The 21,268-nt window shown below is 39.8% G+C and overlaps 1 long non-coding RNA gene across 1 annotated transcript in view; it reads left to right on the forward strand.

Annotated features, from left to right (window-relative positions):
* The first annotated feature begins 12,301 nt into the window (after nt 1-12,301).
* Nucleotides 12,302-21,268, forward strand: part of 9130227L01Rik (RIKEN cDNA 9130227L01 gene) — a 40,858-nt gene continuing 31,891 nt past the window's right edge. Inside the window, exons 1-2 of the long non-coding RNA NR_045837.1 lie at nt 12,302-12,403; nt 15,347-15,481. This is a non-coding gene — a long non-coding RNA (RIKEN cDNA 9130227L01 gene). The remainder of the gene's footprint in view (nt 12,404-15,346; nt 15,482-21,268) is intronic.

Here is a 21,268-nt window from a genome sequence, read left to right on the forward strand (position 1 = left end):
CACACATATATATTCCTTTGTTGTTGTTGTTGCTCAGCACAATTATGTTTGGCTTTTGATTTTGAGGCAAGCTCTCATATATAGCCCAGCCTGGCCCACAACTCCCATGTAGCTCAAACTGGCTTCCAACTCAGGACAGAGCCTTCTTGCTCAGCTTCCCAAGTTCTGGAATTACAGGCATTAGCCACCATGCCCAGATAGCACCTGTTGTTTTAAAATGTAATCTGTTTATACTTACCAAAGCAGTGAGATGTACTCAAAAGGTTGAATGGTTGTTTTAACCGCCTGTGTCTTTTCTACTGAATGGAGGTGCAATCATTGGAAATCAAGGAATTCCAGTGATTGACACCCATGGGAGACCTAAGCCCATTCTGAGCATGCACTATCTCGTGACTCTAACTCATGCACACAGTGCAGGGGGTCTCTTGCATCTATGTCATGAACACACAGAGACCATTGCAAAAGAGAAACATGTCATAGCAAGGAAGATCATGTTTGCACTTGGGTCAGGTTTACATACACGGAGGCTGGCATGAAATGAGAGCAGCTTTGCTTGGTTACCGGGCCCTTTCTACACTTTACCTGGAGACCTTTTCTGCCTGACTCCTTCATTGTGTCCCTTCCCTCTCCCTTCATACCTTCTCAGCCACTCCTCTCACTCTTGTCTCAGCACCAGGAGTGGGCACCCAAGCTTTGGCAAGCTGGATGAGGAAGAGTGGTTCTCTCCTCTCTCTTACATATGAAGTGGCTTCTTTTTCTGTTTATATCTTCATGTGAACATTCTGGAGGGTAAGAATGACAGATTATTGGCTCAGTCACAATTTGCCTTACACATAACCTCCCTGCCAATTTCATTAAAAAAAAAAAAGATGTCTTCCTTCATGGAGGAAATAAGCCTATCTTTGTTGTAGTGAAAAAAATGTACAAAATTCACACAAAAATCTGTTCTGTGCAGAGGGATTTTTTTATTAGGTGAGATACATCTGAGTCAGTTCTGAGCAGCCCGGCCACAGGGGCTTTGGCTCACTTGCCTTTTGCACGTTCATCTTGTTCCAGGTCTGTTCCTAACCTACTCTGAGAACATTCTTTTATGGCCAAACGATGCTGATGCTGATGCTGTTGACAATGATGAGCCTGCCATCCCGCACAGTGCTCTATTTTATATCCCAGGTGGAATGGCACTAGAGAGTGCTGGAGGCAGAACTCATACTGCATGATCAGCACATTCATACATTGTCTCCATCTCAACAAGCTTCATTAACCAGACTCCTCTACATATTTCTTGCGGTGACTCTGAATAAAGATAATTAATAATTTGCCAAGACCCTAAAGTGGAAAAATGAAGAATTTTAATTCAGGTGATTTGATCTCATTTTTTTCCCCTTTGGTATTTAACAAAAGTCTATTGAAAAATCTTCTTAAATAAAAAATACAATTACATAAAGAAGAAACGTTAATTAAGATTTTGAATTACTTAAACGGTCTTAAGGAGAATATAAAGTAACTAGCTTATTCATGATTAATGGAAGATGAGGTGAATAACAATTATTTTTTGATATGTTTATCCTCTTCAGAGGTTAATTTGAATTAGACAGAAAGAGGATGTTAACATTCTTTAATAGATTGTGGATCCTCCTAGGGTAATTTTTATTTGAGAACCCATTGTACATTTAACATGACTTTTATCACTGTGACAACAAGTTATCCCTTAACAGGATGCAGTGCTTAAGTATAGCTGATCAAGATTCAGGCTCACATTCCAATCCTTCAATATAAATATAATAAAATAAAACACATAGAAATTTATGTGAAAATTGATTCTTAAAGTCCCAGAGACAATATTTGCTCCTTAAGAGGTTACATCTTGAGAATGGCAATAAAAGAAAAACATTTTAAAATTATGATTCTGATTTGAGTGCATTACAGAAAGAACTTTGATTTATTGTATATTATTTTCAGACAGTTTTGGGCCTGGATGTGCTAGGCAACAGTACGACTAAAGTGTCAGAAGGTTTAGGAGAAAAGAGAATATAAAGGTGTTTATATATATATATATATATATATATATATATATATATGTATGCCTTTGGAGATTTCTACATGTTTCATCTTGGATATGTGTTGAGAAGTTTGTGTGCCACCCTTCTTTATGTAGATAATGTCAAGACCGTGTCACTTGAGAGTATAATGTTTACTTATGGGAGGTGATGGTCTCTTGTAGAGGCACAGTGTGCACTGTAGGCTGACTAATGTAGTAGAATCAATGCAGAGACCCTGTGAGCACCATGCTTCACTCAGGGCATGAAGCCTGTGAGGTGTTCAGTGCTTGCCTCTGACAGGTGCTGTGCAGCCTTGAAGCACTAAAACTTCCAAGAGGTTTGAAAGTCATGATGCCATTAATTAATAACTGACTGTGTGCTGATCAATACATTAGGTATATACTATAATGGCTTATAAATATGATGGCTTTGGAATGACTCACGTATAAATGCTAATTGATTTAAAGTAAAAGGGAAATTTCTCTCTATTGGGTCAATGGTTTATGGATTATGATGGCCTTTTACTATGAGATTGCTAACGAATCTTTGGTCCTTCATCTTTCTCAGCCCCCCCCACTCCGGCTTGTTCTGTGTTTTATAATCAGAAATGCCTGTAAACAAGATACATTAGAACAATTATTGGTACTGGAATTCAATAACAGCTGTAAAGCCCTTTGTAAGATGCCAAAGATACTACATTGGGACTTAACAATATATAACATTTTACAATATGGAAAAATATGAATGGACAGTTTTGTGTTTACCTCCATTATAATGTATTTTATGCAAGAATGTGTATCATGCAAGCATGCTATCCTTGATGGATCATCAAAGAGTTCAGGTTTGTACTGCTTTTCTCTTTCATTTGTAGAGTGGAGAAATAGAAATAGATATGGGATATGCCAGAGGAAATGACCTCAAAGAGACAGCTACCTTACGTGTCCCAACATCTGAATTATGAATTAAATACATTTGAAGCAGACTTAACATCAAAACCAGGAATTGCCAGGTGGGCTTTTCCCTGGGAGACTCTTATCGACGAGCACAGGAGCTGCTTACAGTAGAAGTATTATGAAGACTTAGGACTTGATTATTATACTAGAATTTGGTGCTTAATAAAAGGGATGTAGTTAATTCTCTGTCAGTGCAGAAGGGAGTTCTTGCCTCACCTCCCCCTTCTCCTGCTATCCTAGCTCCCCACCCCCATTTTATTGCTCCATTCTTGGAGGTCTGCTTTGGAATGAAGCCAGTTGTCTTTTTCTTCTTTTCACTTAGACAAATTTTACATCAAAATACTGATTTTATATTTGAGGAAACTGGTGGCTTATGGAATAGTACCCATGTCAGCTTTTATATGAATGTGCATGAAGTTTCAAAAGCCAAATGGTAAGGGATCTGTGACAAACAGCAGTCCTTTGCCTGGAAGACCCCTGCCTCGCCCACTGCTCTGGCTGGCTGCTTTCAGAGAGCTTGCAGCTTGCTGACTTCCTGGCATTCATCTTCCATTCAAAATGAGTAACATAGCACAGGCGCTCCCTTCCCCTCTCAGGGTTAGTGTCACTGATTTCCCCGTGCGGAAGATAGGAGTTTAACGCTTTCATGTCTTTTCCTGCCCAACATCATTCCTAGGAAGTTTCTTCAGCTGCAACCTTTTAAAAAAGGGTCTAAGAAAGAATGCTCTTGAAGTGTTTCAGTAACTGAAACCCTTCCCGAGAATTTAGGGAACAAGTTGAAATATTTTTCTTCCTATGTACAATTATCTTACATAATCTGCTTAAGTGCAGGAATGAGAGCAAGGCAAGAAAAAGCTTCTCTTCCTCTGTGGTGGCGTATATTCCTGTACATGTGTGCATGAGTTATGTGCACATGTGTATATGTATGCATATATTCCTGTACATGTGTGCATGAGTTATGTGCACATGTGTATATGTATGCATATATTCCTGTACATGTGTGCATGAGTTATGTGCACATGTGTATATGTATGCATATGTATGTGTGCATGTGTTCACATGTGCGTTCACGTATGCATGTGTGTACATGCATGTGAATATGTTATGTCTGAGTGTGGGCATGTGTGTGAGTGTGTGTGTGTGTGTGTGTGTGTGTGTGTGCATTTCTGTGTGTATATAGGTTTTGTGGTGGAGTTGTGTGCATGGGAGCTTAAACTTAAACACTATAAAGAAATGAGCTAGGGAGAGAGGTTGGGAAAGAGTGGTCAAAGCTGTGGGAAGGCAAACACAATGAAATGTGATAAAGAAGGTGTGGTAAATAAAAGCAAAAGCCCTGGAGAGACTGTCTAAGATGACTCAAAGAAACCATCTCCAGAGGGTTAAGGCCCAAGACAGCGGGGAAAACAAATACTTTTAGACTTTCACACAAAGAACTTTGCTCTGAAGTAAATATGAAGAAAGCAGTTAAAAATTAGCTATGGGTGAAGGATTCAGCACACATGCCCACACACAGAAACAGGCACTATACACACACATATCACAAACACATATATATATATATATACACACATATGTGCACACACAGACACATATAAATACATTTAAGTACACACAGAGAGAAAAACAGGCACCTCCACACACCCAACCACATATATGTACATGTACATATATGTGTACATGTACAAGATTGAAGACTATTGTAGTGGCTATTCCTGGTTGTCAACTTGACAATATTTGGAATGAACTACAATCCGGAATTGGAAGGCTCACCAGTGACCCTTATCTGGAGGCTTGGAGATCCTTATCTGGATCTTGGTTTGAAGATCTTGAGCCATAGTGGCTATGGATTCCAGAAGATTGAATCTCCGAGTTAAGGAACACACCTTTAATCTGGGCTATGCCTTTCATCTGGGATTAAAGGTGTGGTGGAACACACCTTTAATCTGGGCTACACCTTTTGCTGGAGACAATATAAGGACATTGGAAGAAGGGAGTCTAGCTCTTGCTCTTGCTCCTTCGCCTGCTTGCTGCGTGAGACTGAGTAACTGCTAGATCCTTGGACTTCCATTCACAGCTGCGACTGAACCATTGTTGGGAATTGGGCTGCCGACTGTAAGTCATCAATAAATTCCTTTACTATTTAGAAATTATCCATAAGTTCTGTGACTCTAGAGAACCCTGACTAATACAGAAGTTGGTACCAGGAGTGGTTCTAGAGTAACAGAAGTACAAGGATGAATCTTTTAAAATACTGGAATTGGCTTGTTGATCCACCAGCACTTTCAAATATTGAAACCTCTCCAGATTCTCTCCCTCCTGGGAGCTCAGAGAATTTTGAAGACCCATGGTTGAAACTATATTCCGAACTTAAAGAAGCTAATGCCCTTGATTTTCTTAATGAATTAGGTGATTCAGTGCACAAAGCTTTCTACAAGATGGGGAAAAAATCGAAAAATGATTTTACTGGCTGGCTGCTCTTAGTATCTGTGGAAAAAATGATGAATGAAAGGAAGGAGTTGTGTGATAAAATCGAAAGGCTCCAGACACAAGTAAACGATCTAAAAGTTGCTAAGTGTGTCCTTGAGGAGAATCTTCTCTCTTGTAGCAATAGAGCTCAAGTTGCAGAAAATCAAACAGAAACTCTCATTGTAAGGTTGGCTGAACTACAGAGAAAATTCAAGTCTCAGCCTCAGAGTGTGTCGACAGTTAAAGTAAGGGCTCTAATTGGCAAAGAATGGGATCCTACAACATGGGACGGGGATGTGTGGGAAGACCATGTTGAAGCTGAGAATTTTGAATCCTCAGATTCTCAAGGGTTTGCCCCACCTGAGGAAGTAGTACCCTCAGCCCCACCTCTTGAAATAATGCCTTCCCCACATGAGGAAATTAATTTTGCAGAGTCTGCTCACGGCCCACCAATAGTTTCTTCTAGACCTGTAACCAGACTCAAAGCAAAACAGGCTCCTAGAGGGGAGGTAGAAAGTATAGTCCATGAGGAAATTCGCTACACTACTAAGGAGCTTAATGAGTTTGCTAATTCATTCAAGCAGAAACCTGGTGAATATGTGTGGGAATGGATTTTAAGGGTGTGGGATAAGGGTGGAAGGAACATAAAACTAGAGCAGGCTGAGTTTATTGACATGGGTCCTCTGAGTAGAGATTCTAGGTTTAATACGGAAGCTCGCATAGTTAAAAAAGGTGTCAAAAGTTTGTTTGAATGGTTGGCTGAGGTGTTTATCAAAAGATGGCCTACTGGAAATGACTTGGAGATGCCTGATATTCCGTGGCTTAGTGTTGATGAAGGGATTTTAAGACTTAGGGAAATTGCAATGCTAGAGTGGATATATTGTGTAAAGCATAATTGTCCACAATGGGAAGGTCCAGAAGATATGCCTTTCACCAGCTCTATAAGACGCAAATTGGTGAGAGGGGCACCAGCACATTTGAAGGGTTTTGTTCTTTCCCTTTTCCTTGTGCCAGATCTTAGCATTGGAGATGCTTCTGCTCAATTAGATGAATTAAATTCACTGGGTTTAGTTGGATCCCGAGGTAACAAGGGCCAGGTGGCAGCATTGAATCGCCGGAGACAAGGTGATCCTAGTTATTATAATGGACAGCGTAGACAAAAGAATGTTTATAATAACATACCCAGTAATGGTCAGCACAGGAGAGGTGAAATTTATAATGGCATGACTCGCTTGGACCTTTGGTACTGGCTAATCAATCATGGTGTTTCCAGGAATGAAATACATAGGAAGCCTACTGCATATTTGTTTGATCTGTATAAGCAGAAAAATTCTCAAACAAATGAAAGAAAGGCTACATTAGATCGTGGTAAACAGCCCAATGAAAGAAAGGCTATATTAGATCGTGGTAAACAGCAATCTCGGCCAGTGAATCAATTTCCAGACTTGAGACAGTTTGCAGATCCAGAACCCCTTGAATGAAGGGGTGGCCAGGTTCCACTGAGGAAGGATCTTGATAAGACACTCAAAGGTTTTGCTGTTACCCTTTCTCCAGTTCTTCCCCAGAGGGACCTACGGCCTTTTACAAGGGTAACTGTACACTGGGGAAAAGGAAATAATCAGACTTTTCGGGGTCTGCTGGATACTGGTTCTGAGTTGACACTGATCCCAGGGGATCCCAAGAAACATTGTGGACCTCCAGTTAAAGTAGGGGCTTATGGAGGGCAGGTGATTAATGGAGTTTTGACTGATGTCCGACTCACAGTAGGTCCAGTAGGTCCCCGGACACATCCTGTGGTGATTTCCCCAGTTCCAGAATGTATAATTGGGATAGATATACTCAGAAATTGGCAGAATTGTCATATTGGTTCCCTGAACTGTAGAGTGAGGGCTATTATGGTTGGAAAGGCCAAATGGAAGCCTTTAGAGTTGCCTCTGCCAAAGAAAATAGTGAATCAAAAACAGTATCGTATTCCTGGAGGAAATGCAGAAATTACTGCCACTATCAAGGACTTGAAAGATGCAGGGGTGGTGGTTCCCACCACATCTCCGTTTAACTCTCCTATCTGGCCAGTGCAGAAAACAGATGGATCATGGAGAATGACAGTTGATTATCGAAAACTAAATCAGGTGGTAACTCCAATTGCAGCTGCTGTACCAGATGTAGTTTCGTTACTTGAGCAAATTAACACATCTCCTGGCACCTGGTATGCGGCTATTGATCTGGCAAATGCCTTCTTCTCAGTACCTGTCCATAAGGACCACCAGAAGCAATTTGCTTTCAGTTGGCAAGGCCAACAGTATACCTTCACAGTTTTGCCTCAAGGATATATTAACTCTCCTGCCCTGTGTCATAATTTAGTTAGAAGGGATCTTGATCGTTTGGATCTTCCACAAAATATCACATTGGTGCACTATATTGATGACATTATGCTGATTGGATCAAGTGAGCAGGAAGTAGCAACCACTTTGGACTCATTGGTAACACATATGCGTATCAGAGGATGGGAAATAAATCCAACCAAAATTCAAGGACCATCTACCTCAGTGAAATTCTTAGGAGTCCAGTGGTGTGGGGCATGCAGAGATATTCCTTCTAAGGTGAAAGATAAGTTATTGCACCTGGCCCCTCCTACAACCAAGAAAGAAGCACAACGTTTAGTGGGTCTATTTGGATTCTGGAGACAACACATCCCTCACTTGGGTGTGTTACTTAGGCCTATTTACCAAGTGACTCGGAAAGCTGCTAGCTTTGTGTGGGGCCTGGAACAGGAGAAGGCCCTTCAACAGGTCCAGGCTGCTGTGCAGGCTGCTCTACCACTTGGACCATATGACCCAGCAGATCCGATGGTACTTGAGGTGTCTGTGGCTGATAGAGATGCTGTTTGGAGCCTCTGGCAGGCCCCTGTAGGTGAATCACAGAAAAGGCCTTTGGGATTTTGGAGCAAAGCTCTACCATCATCTGCAGACAACTATTCTCCCTTTGAAAAACAGCTCTTGGCCTGCTATTGGGCCTTAGTGGAAACTGAACGTCTGACAATAGGACACCAAGTCACTATGCGACCTGAACTACCCATCATGAGCTGGGTACTATCAGACCCTGCAAGTCATAAAGTGGGACGTGCACAGCAGCAGTCTATTATCAAATGGAAGTGGTATATACGTGATCGGGCCAGAGCAGGTCCTGAAGGCACAAGCAAGTTACATGAAGAAGTTGCTCAACTGCCTATGGTTTCTACTCCTGTTACAATGCAATCTGCTGCCAAGCATGCACCTATAGCCTCATGGGGTGTTCCCTATGATCAACTGACCGAAGAGGAGAAGACTAGAGCCTGGTTTACTGATGGCTCTGCACGTTATGCAGGCACCACCCAGAAGTGGACAGCTGCAGCATTACAACCCCTTTCTGGGACAACCTTGAAAGACACAGGTGAAGGGAAATCTTCACAGTGGGCAGAACTTCGGGCAGTACACATGGTATTACAGTTTGTTTGCAAGAAGAAATGGCCAGATGTACGATTATACACTGACTCATGGGCTGTAGCCAATGGATTGGCTAGATGGTCAGGGACTTGGAAAGATCACAATTGGAAAATTGGTGAGAAAGACATCTGGGGAAGAAGTATGTGGATAGATCTCTCCAAATGGGCAAAGGATGTGAAGATATTTGTGTCCCATGTAAATGCTCACCAAAAGGTGACTTCAGCTGAGGAGGAGTTCAATAATCAAGTGGATAAGATGACCCGTTCTGTGGACAATCAGCCTCTCTCCCCAGCCATCCCTGTCATTGCTCAATGGGCACATGAACAAAGTGGCCATGGTGGTCGAGATGGAGGTTATGCTTGGGCTCAGCAACATGGGCTTCCACTCACCAAGGCTGACCTGGCTACAGCTGCTGCTGATTGCCAGATCTGCCAACAGCAGAAACCGACACTGAGCCCCAGATATGGCACCATTCCTCGAGGTGACCAGCCAGCAACCTGGTGGCAGGTTGACTACATTGGACCACTTCCTTCGTGGAAAGGACAGCGTTTTGTTCTTACTGGAGTAGATACTTATTCTGGTTATGGATTTGCCTTTCCTGCACGTAATGCCTCTGCTAAAACCACCATTCACGGACTGACAGAATGCCTCATCTATCGTCATGGTATTCCACACAGTATTGCTTCTGACCAAGGAACTCATTTCACAGCCAGAGAAGTACGACAGTGGGCTCACGATCATGGAATTCACTGGTCTTACCACATTCCCCATCATCCTGAAGCAGCTGGGCTGATAGAAAGATGGAATGGCCTTTTGAAGACGCAGTTACAGCGCCAATTAGGTGGTAACAGCTTGGAAGGCTGGGGCAGAGTTCTTCAGAAGGCAGTATATGCTTTGAATCAGCGCTCGATATATGGTACAGTTTCACCCATAGCCAGGATTCATGGGTCCAGGAATCAAGGGGTGGAAAACGGAATAGTTCCACTTACTATCACTCCTAGTGACCCTCTAGGAAAATTTTTGCTTCCTGTCCCCATAACTCTAGGTTCTGCTGGCTTAGAAGTTTTGGCTCCAGAGAGGGGAGTGCTCCTACCAGGAGCTACAACAAACATTTCATTGAACTGGAAGCTCAGACTTCCCCCTGGTCATTTTGGGCTTCTAATGCCCTTAAACCAACAGGCTAAAAAAGGAATAACAGTGTTAGGAGGGGTGATAGATCCAGATTACCATGGGGAAATTGGATTACCTCTTCACAATGGTGGTAAGCAAGATTATGTCTGGAGTGCAGGAGATCCCTTAGGGCGTCTCTTAGTACTACCATGTCCTGTGATTAAAGTCAATGGGAAACTACAACAGCCTAATCCAAGCAGGATGACAAAGGACGCAGACCCATCAGGAATGAAGGTATGGGTCAATCCTCCAGGAAAAGAGCCAAGACCTGCTGAGGTGCTGGCTGAAGGTGAAGGAAATACAGAATGGGTAGTAGAGGAAGGTAGTTATAAATACCAATTAAGGCCACGTAACCAGTTGCAGAAACGAGGATTATAAAGTAATATGAATGCCCATTGTAAATTTACTAATGCGTTTGCGATTGTACGAGGGATAGTTATATCATGTTAGGCGTATTTACAACCTTGTTATTGTTTCATGTGAACATGAGATATTATTTGTGTCAAGTTGACAAGGGGTGGATTGTAGTGGCTATTCCTGGTTGTCAACTTGACAATATTTGGAATGAACTACAATTCGGAATTGGAAGGCTCACCAGTGACCCTTATCTGGAGGCTTGGAGATCCTTATCTGGATCTTGGTTTGAAGATCTTGAGCCATAGTGGCTATGGATTCCAGAAGATTGAATCTCCGAGTTAAGGAACACACCTTTAATCTGGGCTATGCCTTTCATCTGGGATTAAAGGTGTGGTGGAACACACCTTTAATCTGGGCTACACCTTTTGCTGGAGACAATATAAGGACATTGGAAGAAGGGAGTCTAGCTCTTGCTCTTGCTCCTTCGCCTGCTTGCTGCGTGAGACTGAGTAACTGCTAGATCCTTGGACTTCCATTCACAGCTGCGACTGAACCATTGTTGGGAATTGGGCTGCCGACTGTAAGTCATCAATAAATTCCTTTACTATTTAGAAATTATCCATAAGTTCTGTGACTCTAGAGAACCCTGACTAATACAACTATCATGAACTGAAAAAGCTGAAGGTATCCAGGCCTTTCTATTCATACCACATTGCCAAGTGTATTGTTGGCTTATAGTTATTTTGATAATATATCAAAAATTATAATTATTTTGATAGCATATCTTGACAACATTTAAGACCAGGATATAAAAGAGTTAGCTCTGTCTACATATACAATATAGAAAAAGCTGGCACTTGGAGACTCTGTCTACCTGATATTATGGAGCCGGGACTTAAACATGGCTCCTACTTTTCCAGAACTCTCTGAATTCTAGCTATTCTTTGAATTATGGTTGATAGTCTCTATGAGGAATTTTCTTTATTCTTATGCCTTTTGGCCAAGTTTATCTGTCTGCCCTCCTGCCTGCTGCTTTTATTTCCTTTGAATCCACAGCTATAGTGTGTGTTGACTAACTTCACCACACCAGAAAGCTGCTGTTGCTATTCAGGTCATACACAGACCCAGACACTTCACAAGAGAGATCCCCTTCAGCTTAGTAACCTATTTTGGGGACATGTTTTTGTATGACTGTCACTAAAAACACCATTATCTTAAACAACATGTGGACTTACAGTCATACATTAGCATAGACATCAAATGCACTTTATGTGCCTGAAACTTAACCTGGGTCCTTTGGGTATTGCCTGGTTGCTGATTCTACTTGCAAATCTCACCAGGATTACATTTAGTTCTCATTTCATTAAAAAAATGACTTAAGTCAACTGGAGCATTATAGGTTGAATTATTATTAAGAAGATCCAGTTATGGGTTTTAGTCCTGTATTACCAATGAAAACATCTGTTTATGTGCTGGTTCCATCACTTATTCATTTACAAAGATTTCTTGGTGACCTACTAAGCCCAATATGGAAGCATCATTTCTCTGTCTTCACAAGGGTCTCAGTCATGTAAAAGAATCAGAACTCAACACACATATTGTAGGCTATTCTAATAGCCTTATGGTAGGAATAGCCTACAATAAGGATCTTATTGTATTAGAATAGCCTAATACAATCCTACAAGGGCAGGATGCTTTTAGCATGGCTAATAGGCTGTAGGATCAGAGACACCTGCTTAGCCTCCAGAACAGGAAAAAAGCAACTGAGAGCACAGGTTTATGGGTGAAGTGACACCTGAGCTTGTCAACAGAGGAAGGAAATCACCTGGCAGAAGAAAGGAACTTTGCACAGACAAGCATCAGAAAGCACAGTGTCCCCAGAGGAGCAAGCCTGTGACTCTGTGGACGAGGAAGGGGCAGCTGATGGCAGTGCTTGGTAAGTAAGCACAGGCAGAAGACTACAGCCTTAATTCCAAGGAAGCTGGGTTTTAGGAAAGCTTTGTGAATCCAGAGTTTAGAGGAAGCACTATATACCTCAAGTCTTGTAGAAATAACTATCAATAGATTAGGATTAGGAGGAAGGAAGATTGGGAACCTAAAACTAAAAGGCCAGTTGAAAAATAGTCTGGCTTGGCCTACCATTATGGGCACAAATGAGTAGGAAGACAGATGAGAGGACAATTTTTTTTTCGAGGTAGGGTTTTTCTGTGTAGCCCCGGCTGTCCTGGAACTCTATAGACCAGGCTGGCCTTGATATCAGAAATACACCTGCCTCTGCCTCCCAAGTGCCAGGATTAAAGGTGTGCGCCATCACACCCAGCTTGAGGACAATTATTTTATCGGATGACTAATTTCAGGTGATGTGGAGGAGGAGGGCCTATGAATGGCCACATTGGCTTTAGTGGTAATTCCTATTGTGAGTACTTAGAGATAATGCTTTGAGTGTGCTCCATCATAATTGGAACAGTTAGGTTATCTACATGGAAGCCCACCACACACACACACACACACACACACACACACACACACACACACATGCTGCTGAAATTTAAGAGTTTCTTTTTTTCCCCTTAATTTGTTTACATATTCACTTTACATCCCGATCACAGCCACTCCTCCCTTCTCGCCTCCATGTCCTACCCTCATACTCCTCCCCCATTCCCCTTCTCCTCTGAGAAAGGAAGCCACCCCCACCCTGAGTACCAACTTGCCCTGGCACATCAAGTAGGAGCAGGACTAGACACATCCACTCCCACTGAGGTCAGACAAGGCAGCTCAACTAAGGGAAAGGGATCCAAATGCAGACAAAAGAGTCAGAGAGAGCCTCCGTTCCTCTTGTTAGACCCCCATGGAGACTATGCTGCACATCTGCTACACATGTGTAGGTGACCTAGGTCCAGCACAAGAATGCCCTTTGGTTGACGGTTTAGTCTCTATGAGCCCCCATGGGTCAACGCTAGTTGACTCCATAGTTGCTCTTGTGTCCTTGACCCCTCCTGTCCACAAGACTCACCAAGCTCCACCTTATGTTTGGCTGTGGGTCTCTGCATCTGTTTCTGTCAGCTGCTGGATAAAACCTCTCAAGAGACAGTTATGCTAGGCTCCTGACTGTAATCATAGCAGAATATCATTCATAGTGTCAGGGGTTGGCTCTTTCCCATGGGATAGGTTTCAAGTTGGGGCAGTCATTGGTTGGCTGTTCCCTCAATCTTTGCTCCATCTCTATTCCCATGTAACTTGTAGGCACGACAAATCTTGGTTGAAAGTTTTGTGGGTAGGTGGTATCCCCTCCCTCCACTAGAAGTCTCTCTTGGCTACATGAGGTCACATCAGCTTCTATACCCTCTGCTGTTAGGATTCTTAGTTAGGTTCCTCCCCAAAAACTCCTGGGATTCTCCCACATCCCAGGTAGCCAGCTTTCAGATCCTCCCAGAGATATGCCTACCCAACCAACTTTCCTTCTCTCTCCCAGCCCTCTCAACTTCCCTGCCACATCCAATCATCATTCCTGTTTCTCTCCCCAACCCCTCTCCAACCCAGTTCCATCCCTCCATCCACCTTCCATCCTTATTTCATTTCCTCTTCTGAGTGCGAATCCTCCCTTTGACCCTCCTTGTTACTTACCTTCTTTGGGTCTGTGAAGTGTAGTATGGTTATCCTGTACTTTATGGCTAATATCCACTTAAAAGTGAGTACATACCATGCATGTCTTTCTGGGTCTGAGTTTGCTCAGAATAATATTTTCTAGTTCTGTCTATTTGCCTGCAAATTGTATGATGTCTTTTTTTTGTTTTTTTAAATAGCCGAATAGTATTCCCTTTGTAGATGTACCAAAATCACTGTTGAGTTCTTTAATGATATTGTCAATACTTTTGGGTATCCAACAAAAAATAATACCAGGCCAAGGGTCCTTGGGGAGATAGATCAGTGGATAAAGCAGTTGCTGCACAAATGAAAAATTTGGCTTTAAAGTTTGGATAGTTGGAATATGCATGCAAACTGGGGCAGGTATGGTAGTCATTGATAATCCCAGCACTTAGGAGACAGAGGTGATCCTCAGGGCATGCTGCTGAGCTGGGTGAGTTAGAGCTCACAAGCTTAAGGCCTAATGAGAGATGCTGCCCCAATAAATGCATAGATAACAATTAAGGAAGACATACAGAGTGTCAACTTTGGGTATCTACACACATGAAAATATATGCATATGGGCCCCCACATATGTGTATTTACACACACACATGTAACATGTGTACATCCCACCTACTTACATATAGATGTAGTCTATGGCTGATGAAAAGTCATATATTAATATCCTGAAATTAATTTACCTGTTGTTTTGCATGATAAATGAAGTTTTGACTGTTCAAATACATTTCATTCCATGCTTTAGAAATATATGACAAGATATATTATTTCTATGTTTAATATTTCCTTTCTTTTTCCAGAAATATTGATACCTGAATTTGAAGGTTTCATAAATTACAACCAAGCAGCAAATAGTTCAAGTTCCCAGAGAATCTTGTTTTATGGACTTTAGTCCATCACCTTCACCATTCTAAGAACTGAATGATGCAATCATATTTAATTTCTGTATCTTTAAGAATAATGTTTTAAATTTTAAAAAGAAAAGTTCTCATGGTTTTGCTTACAAACATAAAAAGCCACTTAATAGGACTGTACAGGTTTGAATAGGTTTGATGCCCATGGACTCATGTATTTGAATGCATGGCTCACAGGGAGTGACATGATTAGGGGGTGGGGCCTTGTTAGAATAAGCGTGGCTTGTTGGGGAAAATGTGTCACTGTGGGGAGAGGGTGTGGGCTTTGAGGACGTAGTACTCAAATTCCATTCAGGACTGAAGAGAGCTTCCTTCTGCAGAGGAACTTGTGGAGGAGAGTCTCCTGCTGCTGCCTGAAGATCAAGATGTAGAAATGTTGGCTCCTCTAGAACCATGCCTGCCTGGATGCTGCCATGCTTCCCACCATGATGATGATGGACTGAACCTCTGAAACTGTAAGCCAGCCCCAACTAAATATTGTCCTTTATAAAAGTTGCCTTGGTCATGGTGTCTCTTCACAGCAATGAAACCCAAAGGGAAAACAGACAATAGAGAAACAAAAGTGAAATATGTAAAACAGAAAGCCATACTTGCTTTAAGTCTATTCTGTCACCTGAGAAGATGTCTAGATATACAATTCAGGTGCATCTATCTTCTAGACATATGGACACATTTGCTTCATGGCATGAAGATATAATCTGTCTTTTAATAAAAGGTGTTAAATCTTTCCAGGCAAAGATATAGAGCCATCCCTTAACTGTGTTTTTACTTTTCATATGTGTGATTTATGCACTCTCTTAGTAATGATTTTTATTTACAGTTTCAATTAACAAGGGGTGTTTTATGAATATCCTTATGTATGCATGAGTTTCTGCATTTTTACTCATTCTTTTTTTTTGTTTTGTCTTTTTTATTAGACATTTTCTTTATCCTTACATATGTATGAGTTTCTGCAGTTTTACTCATTCTTTCTATTTGATAATTTCCAGGGAAGAGCCACTGATTTGGAGATAACATGTATTTTAAATTTTGGTAACTATAGTTTATCCCTTAGTACCTGTTAGGAAGTGGTTGAGAACTTGTGCAAACACCAAAATCTGAAGATGTACAAGGTGGTTATATAAGGTGGCATAGGATTTGCATGTAACCTATCTATATGTCCCTGTATGCTTTAATAATCCCCATGTTATAATATCAATTACAATCTAAATTCTGTACAAATAGGTTATTACATTGTATTTTGAAGGTGTTAATAGTAAGGGAAGAAAAGTTTGTACACACTTAGTGTGGTCACACATTTTCTATTCAAATTCTTTTGGTATGGGGTTGATACAGGAGATAGAGGAAACTGACTGTGTTTTAAATTAGCACAGAGATGTCATACTGTCAGCAAGATATGAGTGTACACCTCTTCACTTTTATTTATTGCATGTTGACCTTTTATTTTTGTAAATTACTTGTTAAAATTCTCTGCTGACTTTCTATTTTGTTACTTAGCATTCTATCAGCATTTGCAATTTGCCTTTCATTTGTTAAAGCCCAACTTTTCCTTATAACTTGTGACTAGAGGTTGGGGTGAGACCATTCCTCTAAGGTAACAAACAGTAATTTTTTTTTTGGAAAAAAATAGAAGGAGATGTCAATGAAAATGACAAAACAACGTTAGAGAGTATATCGATAATAATAAAAAAGCAATTAGTATATAGTGTAGAAACATTCTCTATAAAAGTCAAAATTAGTTTAATTTGGGATCTATCTAGAGTAGAAAGTAGAGTGTGGGTTTCTGTGTGACTTTTGACACATCTGTGTGACCCTGGGGAGCAGCAGGTAGAACAGAGAAATGTCATGCTGTCAAGCTTTGATGCATGAACACATGCAGACTTGAGTTAAGGAACCAAGGTTTTAGCATCAATATTTGCCTCTGCCCAAAAACCATGTACTACACACATTAGCTATTGACAGTGCCCTGAACCCTGGACATCAATTATGCCTCTATAAAGGTATTTTTAAGAAAATCTAATAATTTGCATTTTTTATAAATACAGAGTAAATAGAGGAAATGACCATTACAATGGCATCATTATGAAAATGGCAACTTAAGCTTTATAATTATTTATTGAGATTTTTCTTTACTGAAGATCCTAAATTTTCTTGTTTGTGGAGACATGAAATTTACACCATTGGAAATTATCGTTATAGTCTTAGGGTGGTATAGTCCAAGAGAAATCAGCGTCACATTGGTAAGTTGAGGCAAGCTAGGCTGGCCATTTGAGATATGCTAATATATATATATATATATATATATCAAAACAAATGCAAAAATACCCTAGAGCAAGTAAATCCCATTGTCTGACAAGATTTTAGGTATTCTGGAGAAGGTGTAGGAGAGAATTAAGACAAAGTTTTATTTTAAAAGGCAGAAGGATTAATTATTATTTTTTTATTTTAAATTATTTTTTCTCTATCTCTCTCTCTCTTTCTTTTCTTCCTTCCTTCCTTCCTTCCTTCCTTCCTTCCTTCCTTCCTTCCTTCCTTCCTTCCTTCCTTCCTTCCTTTCTTTCTTTCTTTCTTTCTTTCTTTCTTTCTTTCTTTCTTTCTTTCATTAAAAAAATTTTTTTTTGGCTTTTCGAGACAGGGTTTCTCTGAATATCCCTGGCTGTCCTGGAACTCATTTTGTAGACCAGGCTGGCCTCGAACTCAGAAATCCACATGCCTCTGCCTCTCAAATGCTGGAATTAAAAGCATGCATCACCACTGCCTGGCTTAAATTATTTTCTTTTCATTTAAAGTTTATTATACTCATCAAATTCTATATTTCAGCTTATGGAAAAATGTAACTTTGAAAATTTGTAATTAATATGCCATTCTAAATTATTGAAAATAGCTTTCTATAAGATTGAGTCTCTAATAATTTTCCCTAAAAGATAATTTTTATTAGTACAAATGCTAATTTTCATTTTATGTGACACAAACCCCTTTAATTTTATATGGTATTTTACGCAATGATGTTTATTTCCTACACAAATGCTGTGGGATGTTTTCTCTGTTTTATATCACATTGAATTCTCCCTGAAACTGCACTAGTTTACAATAATTTTATTACTTTATTAATTAAACGTTTTCCAACAAGCCAGCTATAGCATTTCTTATCATCAAGGGTTCCATTAGTTTTTAATGGTGTGAGACAAAATTACTATTTACTCACTTGCAATTTAAGAAGCATCATTAACGCAGGAAAAGCACCAGGTGGGATTGCTAACAGTCACTGTTTCTCATTTTTGTTTTTATTTAAAAGGAATAGCTGGGTTTTTGTTGTTGTTGTTTCTTCTTTTTTGTTTTTTTGTTTTTTGTTTGTCATTGTTGTTGTTACTATATTGCCAAATCTTCTCTTGGATTTTTATGATCAAGATAATTTAAAATAATGGTCTTCTATTTCCTTAGGCACTCTTCAACAATCTTTTACTTATATGCACACTGCTTGCCCTTTTGTGTAGTCACGTGTGTTTTGTTTGCATAGACAACAGAACAAAGACTGATCTTCATGGGTTCCAGCCAGGGTTTTGGCCAAGGTTTGGCAATGTGAGTGGTTTGGCCACAAAAACCCTTCTGTTGTCAGCAATTGTAGCAACATGGTACCTGGGGCCCTGAAATCCAAAAGCGATTCCAGGACTCTTAGAAGATAAACACTTTGTGTGTGTGTGTGTGTGTGTGTGTGTGTGTGTGTGTGTATGAATAGAAAGAAATCTTGAAAATTAGTTATATGTCATAGGGTAGTAAGTCTTGACATGTTGCCAAATGAAAAGCACTCATTTCTATATTTTAAAGATAGGAAACCAATGAGAAATACTCAGTTTGTAGCAATGTAGATATTCTTCTAAGGTTGGGAAAAACCAATCATCTTGTAAATCAGTGTGTTATAAAATACATGGAGCATCCTGTAGGCCTCTGTTGGCTGCTGTCTCTAAGGAGAGGTAAAGTTTTCTCATTCACATCTGGAGTAAAGCCCTCAGGAACGACTCAGTTCCCAGCAAGAGGTAATGTCCAACATTTCTATCTATAAGGAGTGATATCATAAAACCTATTTAGGTGGTTCTTTCATGCTTTGTTTTTATTGTGCATCAAAAGTTTTGATATATAAAAACATTGGAATTTAAAAGGGAAATGTCTCTTTAAAAAAATAAGGATTTAGATAATTCTTAAACCTTTTGACACAAACCAGATTAAGGTAGGGGAAGTACATATTGCATAATAGCACATTCATGTGTCACAGGAAAAGTGATCAAACCCAATTTAATAGAAACTCTTTGATTACTCCTATTATAGCTGACTAATCCATTGAAAGAAAGGAAGGAATATATTTTGTCAGGAATCTATTATAGTGGAGGAATTGTAAGCCAAAGTCAAAAAAGAAAAATACAAGTGAAATCATATCCTCTTGATGTTGAAGTTTTGATACTTGAGAAAAGAGTTAACTGTTTAGTATTAAGACACATTAAGCCCTACCTGTACTCCTTATAACTTTTCCAATAAACACATGTTCATTTACAGGAAATGAGTAGGCTTATCTATGAATTTTATAAAAGTGCCTGTGATTTCATTATCTGCATGATTATTATAGAGGAGATGGTTGTTTTGTTAGTAGGATATCAATTTTATATTTGTATAACTTATATAACAAAATCAATGGAGTTATTCAGTTGTGTGATGGTCAACCTGTTATGTTCCTCTTTTTTCAATTTTGTTTTTCAACTATTAAATTTTAAATAAATGATTTTATTCTACCACTTTGAAAATTTTGAATAAATTTGTCTCCAATGTTGATACACAGAAAGAATGACTCTGTATGTTCTTATGTGGGATTAATTCTTACACAGCCCTTGCACTGCTTGGGGTGGGCACTTATCAACATTAGATTTCCAGGGATCCAGTGAGACAGTTTGGTATGGCTGGATTCCATATCTGTCTCCATGCACTGTGCTTTTATTGTGTTTGAAGCGTACGGGAAATTGCTATAGCCAATCACCAAAAAGTGCTTATTTTTTATGATGTTTTATTTTCATTGCTCAACATTAACATAATGAAACTTTAGATTTTTCTATTAAAACAATGCAGTACATGTGAGTGTCAAGATGAATGAAAATTTCTTGTGATATACATTGATGCTTGTGGAATAAAGATTAGCGTTCGAGCTTCCTGGATTAGATACTCTCCAATTGTATTAAGAGGCTTTATAAAAAAGTACCATAAACCACACACACACAAGTATTGTTATTTCTATCAATGTTGTTCCATGTCTACTAAGATTCCAATGCTAATAGAGATTCTAGGAGGCCTTATTCCTTTGGGCTATATTTTCTAAAGAATGGGAAAGCTTTGCCATATGATTGTATGTCAGTGTGTATTCTCAAAAGTTCATCTTTTTGAAACTGTGTACTGTGTTCTGTTTTCTTTAGTATGGATAGCATAAGATTATTAAAATTAAAAGACAAAACAACACTTGGCTTTATCTAGAATGAGAATTAACTTTTGGATTGAGTCATTTGAAATGAAATGATGCATACATTAAGGTATGCTAATGGTACCTGACTATACAGGAAAGCATATGCCAAAGATCTCTGACATGAAAATCTAAAGTCTGTGGGCTATGACCTGTAAGTGTCAAAGAGCAATGGATAAGAGGAACATTTCGAAGTCCTGCCCCAGCTTTTGATGTTGTGCCCGGCTGCCTTTGTTTCCATCTATGTGGTAACTTACGTTGGTAAGTGTGACCTGATTATATGCTCTTGAGCTGAACCCCTTTAAGTGAGAGAACAGCCAAAGTGGTTTAGATGGAAAAGTCTTTGGGTCATATAAACAGTTTGTTCCCTATATTATCTCCTGAATATTGTCTCTGAGAGTCCTGGGCAAGTCTCTTCATCTCTCAGGCTGGGATAAGTTCATAATTCTAAAGATGGGAACATGCTACATTTTGTAAGGTATAAACGGGACAGCATCAAGAGTTTGTACTAAAAGGCGTGGCACGGCCCTAGTCATTACATGGTATCCCTGTTATTTGAAGCCCACCAAGGACACAGTGGCACATTAGATGGCTTAGTTTCTGGAATCTCTTTAGTCAGTAAATTTGAACAAGTAACCAGGCTTTTTATTATTAAATATACTGTTCTTTTTATTAATTTATTATTTTCTCATATTTTACCTCCCCAATGAAGTGTTCCCCTCTCTCCCTGTTCCCCTCTGTGTCC

This window comes from Mus musculus, chromosome 1, assembly GCF_000001635.26.
Source record: "Mus musculus strain C57BL/6J chromosome 1, GRCm38.p6 C57BL/6J".
Taxonomy (NCBI): domain Eukaryota; kingdom Metazoa; phylum Chordata; class Mammalia; order Rodentia; family Muridae; genus Mus; species Mus musculus.